The sequence below is a fragment of the Lathyrus oleraceus genome, chromosome 4, assembly GCF_024323335.1.
Source record: "Lathyrus oleraceus cultivar Zhongwan6 chromosome 4, CAAS_Psat_ZW6_1.0, whole genome shotgun sequence".
Taxonomy (NCBI): Eukaryota; Viridiplantae; Streptophyta; class Magnoliopsida; order Fabales; family Fabaceae; genus Lathyrus; species Lathyrus oleraceus.
In genome coordinates, this window is record NC_066582.1 from 314780506 (window position 1) to 314786681 (window position 6176).

Here is a 6176-nt window from a genome sequence, read left to right on the forward strand (position 1 = left end):
TGAGGAGGATAAAGATGTACACCATGAGGAAACCGAGGTAGCTCATCCGCCTTCAAACGATGATCTCCCTCAAGCTTGGAAGTCTTCCAAAGACCATCTAATTGACAACATTCTCGGAGATATCTCAAAGGGTGTTACAACTCGATCGAAGCTAAGTAATTTCTGTTATCACTTCGCTTTCGTTTCACAAATAGAACCTAAAAACCCTAAAGAAGCCCTACTCGATGAACACTGGTTTTTGTCAATGCAGGAGGAACTAAATCAGTTTACTAGAAATGAGGTTTGGGATTTTGTCCCTCCTCCGTGAGATCATCGAGTAATCGGCACCCGATGGGTGTTTAGGAACAAGTTGGACGAAAACGGGGTAATAACCCGTAACAAGGCGCGTTTAGTCGCGCAAGGGTATAACCAAGAGGAAGGCATCGACTATGAGGAAACTTATGCGCCGGTTGCCCGACTCGAGGCTATACGCCTTCTCCTTGCCTTCGCTTGTACGAAAGACTTTAAACTATTCCAAATGGATGTTAAGAGTGCGTTCCTTAACGGTCACATAAATGAAGAGGTTTACGTCGCACAACCTCCGGGTTTTGAATCTCATGAGTATCCCGATCATGTTTACAAACTAAAAAGGGCTTTATATGGTCTCAAACAAGCTCCTAGAGCTTGGTATGAGCGACTAAGTAAATTTTTGCTTGATCAAGGTTACTCAAGAGGCAAGGTTGACACAATACTCTTCATTAAACGTCAAGGAAAGCACTTGATATTAGTACAAATTTATGTTGACGATATTATATTTGGGTCTACTAACATGAATCTCGTGAGAGAGTTTTCGGATCTTATGTAGGGTGAATTTGAGATGAGTATGATGGGGGAGCTCACATACTTTCTCGGTTTGAAAATTAAACAACTCAAGGAAGGAACATTCGTGAGTCAAACAAAGTATTGTTTGGACCTTATCAAGATATTTGACATGGCAAAAGCTAAGGCCATTGACACCCCCATGCCAACATGTGCAAACTTGAATAAAGATGAAAACGGTAAGGACGTAGAGGTAAAAAGGTATAGAGGTATGATTGGATCTCTTCTCTATCTTACTGCTTCTCGTCCCGACATTATGTTTAGCGTGTGTATGTGCGCAAGATACCAATCATGTCCCAAGGAATCCCATATAAAAGCTGTCAAACGGATACTTCGATACCTATCCGGTACTCCGAAGTATGGACTATGGTATTCCAAAGGAAATGATTGCTCATTGGTAGGCTTCTCCAATTCCGATTTTGCCGGTTGCAAATCGGATAGGAAAAGCACTAGTGGCACTTGTCACTTATTTTCAAATTCCTTGGTCAGTTGGCATAGCAAGAAACAAGTTTCAGTTGCTTTGTCAAACGCCGAAGCGAAATACGTTGTCGTCGGTAGTTGTTGTGCACAAATCCTATGGGTTAAGCAACAACTATTGGATTTTAATCTCAAACTTGAACGTATTCCCATTTTCTGTGACAATACAAGTGCCATTAATCTTACCAAAAATCCTGTGATGCATTCTCGCACCAAACATATCGAAATTCGACACCATTTTCTTCGGGACCATGTAGAGAAAGGTGATGTTATATTTCAACATGTTGACACTAAAAACCAACTAGCAGACATTTTCACAAAGCCGCTAGCTACTGAGCCTTTCTTTCATATTCGCCGAGAACTTGGTATTCTCGACATTTCGGAACGGGCATTATAAATTGCTGGTTTTATCTTATTTCATTTAAGACTATAATCTTGTTGTACTTCTAACAAGTTGATGTTGTTGCAAGCACAAGTTTATTGTTCATCAAGATACTCCGGCATCGAGGTGATACTGTTCCTTTACCCTCTCTCTCTCTCTCTCTCTCTCTCTCTCTCTCTCCCAATTTTCATGGTTAAATAGCTGTACTACATGATAATATTGTATATATATATGACTATATCTGTTTGGATGTTTAATGTTGTGTGGCATTCTATTTATGCATCAAACATGTGAGCGTATGTGCAGAACAGTGAAAAACTGGAATTTTTGCCTGTATGAGTCGACCAAAATAGGGAAATGGTCGACGCACACTTAATTTTTTTCTACTTTTCAAAATTCAAACAGTATGCGTCGACGCATGCATAGTGTATGGTCGACGCATCGCACGAAAACTCAGTTTTTCTCTGCAGAAAACCTTCAAACTTCCCATGCATTTACTGCTTCAAATTTAAATTCATTGTGCATTCAACCCACTACATTGTAAGTTGCATCTACCTAGTGCCTATTGTCTCTTGGCCTCTCCTCTTCCCCAAACCCTAAATCCTCATCTACAAAAAGGGCAAACTTCCTTCTAGACAATCATTCTCAAAACCTTACACCAACCATCACTCTCTCTTTTGCAAAAAGCCTCAGAACCATTACCCATGGCTTCCTCATCCCGCAGACCTACCGGTAAGAGATCAAGGGAATCATCCTCTGCCTCCTTACCCATCACCGCTGTGTCATTAGTTCCACCAGCTCTTGTCGACACCTTCAACAAGGACATTGGTAAAAGAGGAGTTGTGAGGCAACATGCATTCTACAAACTCACAGCAGAACGCATGCATCTCGTAGAAATCATGTCTCTGCTACAGTATCACGGCATTGTCAACTTCCTGGAATGCAATGCCAAATATAGCGAGGACCTGGTCCGTGTGTTCTACACCTGCCTTCATGACAAGTTTCATGGTCAAAAGTTTCACTCCAGGACCGACACAACAAAGGTATCTTTTAAGTGTGCCGTTTGGAATAAATGTTTTGACATGACTGTGGCTGCTGATGAAAATCCTCTCGCTGAGGTAACTGACTCTCACACAATCGAAGGGTATGAGTTTAAGAGCGCTCTGAACACTATGCTGAAACGACCCTACCCGGACCACATTGTAAACAGTGACGCGTTCCCACGAACATTCACTGCCTGGAAGCTGAAAACAGGTGAGCGCATTCTCCAGTGGATTGTGTCACGCATCCTGCGACCTAAGAAGGGTGGACTCTCCCGAGTTGAACAGGCTGAAGTTCATCTCATATACATCTTAAAGAATCAGCGGAAAATAAACTGGCCCTACTACATTGCTAGTAGGATGTTCAATTTACGTGACTCCAGACGAGGAACGGCTTTGGCCTATGGATCTTTTATTCAAGAGGTTCTTATGGCAGCTGACGTTGATTATCCGTCCTTTCCGTATACCTCCATTTCCTCTGACAAAGAATTCAGCCCAAAAACTTTGTCCATGATGGGATATTTTTGGTGTGATGAACGGAGAATATACAAGTTTGTTCGCAGAGGGTTTGTTCCTGCGAATGTTGAAGAAGATGATGAAAGTGATGAAAATGAAGAAGAAGATCAAGAGGAAAACGAAGAAGAAGGAGCTGGACAAGCATTTGACCAGCATGATAGTCCTCTACAAGCAGACACACACGACTACAATCACTCCGCTTGGGTTCAGAATTCACACTCAACTACAGAAGATACACTCAACCATGGCGAATGGGGTGAATGGCAACACATGGGCTGGTCAACCCAACGACAATTCTATCAGCCGCATCAATATGGTGCTGAAGAATCTCCACCGTCTCCTCCGTAACAATAAAACTCGTCTGAACTCTTAGATATGATGAGAAATATGCAACTGGCTCAACAATCATTTATACAAACTCAGGATGAGCGCTATTCTCATATATGCAGCCAGCTTCAAGCACAGAATGAGAGGATCGATAACCTCTCTACCAGCATGAATGATCGGTATGCAGCATTCACCGAGACATTTGAATGACAGGAGCGATCAGTCGATGTGGGCCTCAATTATCTAAGCAGTGTTGTTGACCAAATGACTTCCTTGGCAGACCCTGACAGAAATACGGATATCCGTCACCGTCGAGGACGAGGCCATTAGGACATAGAACTACATATGCATTTGTATTTTTGTTGTTGTTTGACTGTACTCATTTTCCTGTTATGCTTGTTTGTGCAAATCCAGTTTAATGTTATATACTTTTTCATTTTAGTCTGTAATAATATTTGGTGTGGTATTATTATATGATTCGCTATCTCCTGTTGACTATCATGTTATGTTGAATAATAGTTCTCTTTTTCTTTTTGATGTTGTCAAAGGGGGAGAAGACCATGTACCAAAGCCAAGCCAAGATGATATTCACAACAGTTTGTTAGACAGCCTTAGATTACAAAAGAAAGGGGGAGTGTGTATAATGTGTGTGAATATTGCATGTTGTTTTTCTTTGGTTTCACACAGGTTGTCATCATCAAAAAGGGGGAGTATGTAAGGGCAAACTGCCATACAACATACGATAATAGGTTTCGATGATGACAAATGACCACCATGGATGAATCGACATTGTCGATTCCACCTCTACAAAACAAATGCAACATATCACCTATCATATCCTTTTCTATGCCCATCTATACTGTTATATTTTATACAACATATGTGGATAAAATGTGGTCATGACAAAATGCATGAAAACCATAAAAATCTGATTTTTTGCAGATCTGCAGGGTATGAGTCGACCGTAGGGTCGGCGCATAACATAGTGCATTCCCCACGGGTCAGCGCATGAACATAGTGCTTTTCCCACGGGTCAGCGCATGAACCATGGGTCAGCGCACGTCGACCTATGGTCGACGCATACTGATGTACTTTTTAGTCTGACCAAAACTGCAGGCCATGCGTCGACGCATAGTCCTGCTATGGTCGACCGTTCGTGCGCAAATTCAGTTTTTTGATGTTTCCCACTCTGTTTGAAAAGCTGTTAAGTGGATTGGTTGGTTGGTTACTATAAATAGAAGTTTAGTTACTTGTATCAACTAACATTTGTGAAATTGATTCAAGTGTTCAAAGAAACAAGAAAAGTGAAATAGGTGTCCAAGATTCATCATCTGCATCTTCAACATCTCACAACACATCAACTACACACAACCATTTTTGAAGTTCTTCGTGATTGGTTAAAGGTGGTAAGGTTCGAAGCCGAGATTGGGGAATCCGGTTCGGGTTGAAGCTTGTGACAGGTTTTTTCTTGAATAAAACCGTTAGGGTTTTATCCTCCAAGACTGGTTTGTGTTTGGGGGTTTTTGGACGATTTTCTTCACCAATTTTCAGCTGAGCGAAGGTGATTGAGAAGAGGAAGTCTTCGTCAATCTAGTAGCGGATTCAATGATATTGAAGGGAAGATTTCGGGTTCGATTTTTTGTAGTTGAGATCAGCCGGGCCGAGGGTTTGAAGAACTGAGGGTTATTCAACAAAGGGACTGGAATCGGAGGTCTATCAACAACAATCGAAGGACTTGATTCACCTTGAATCAAGGAACAAGGAGTGGAAGCAACATTCAACGTCTTGAGACTTCTGTGGTATATTTGCTTTGTAATCCTTGTATAAACGGTTAAATTCAACAGGTGATATCTATTAAATCATCTCAATTCTAGTTTTAGAATTGAGGGCAGACGTACCCCGAAGCGAGGACGACGGGGGAACTGCCTCATCAAATCCTTGCCTTCTCTAATTTTCTGCATAATTGTTTTTAGCTTAAAAATTAAGTGATTTTAGTATAAGCACTTTTGTCAAACCTTGATGTTAATTGAGTAAGAGGTTAAAACTCTATTTTTGAATCCAAAGTACAATAGGATATTGTACTTGATTAATTGGAATCAGTTACTCAACATAAATATCACTTGGAGTGTTTTTACACACCAAGTGTTTGATAATTTGCCTAAACCAAAATTATCTTAGTTGTGTATCTAGTTTGGTTTGCTCCTTGAATCATTGGAACTAGGAATTCTAGTAAGTGAAACAAATCATTGGTAGTGTGACTAGTGTAGTGATTCTTATTCCACATTATCACTAATCCATAGGCTTGACGCATATCCGGTTTTCCAATAACAGTTCGTTTTGGACTATATTTTCCTCGGCCGCTTCCGCACTTAAAACAATTTTTCAAAACCAATTTTAATTGGTAGCACCGACTTATTTTTAATTGGGATCTATTCAACCCCCTCTTCTAGATCCGTGCCATAGTCTAACACCATAGACATTTATCCTGTTACGCAGGATGGGCAAATTCCATCTAGGACACTCATGTCCCTCAGCATGCTTTGTCGAGTACCCATCAACTGCCTTTATGGTTATCC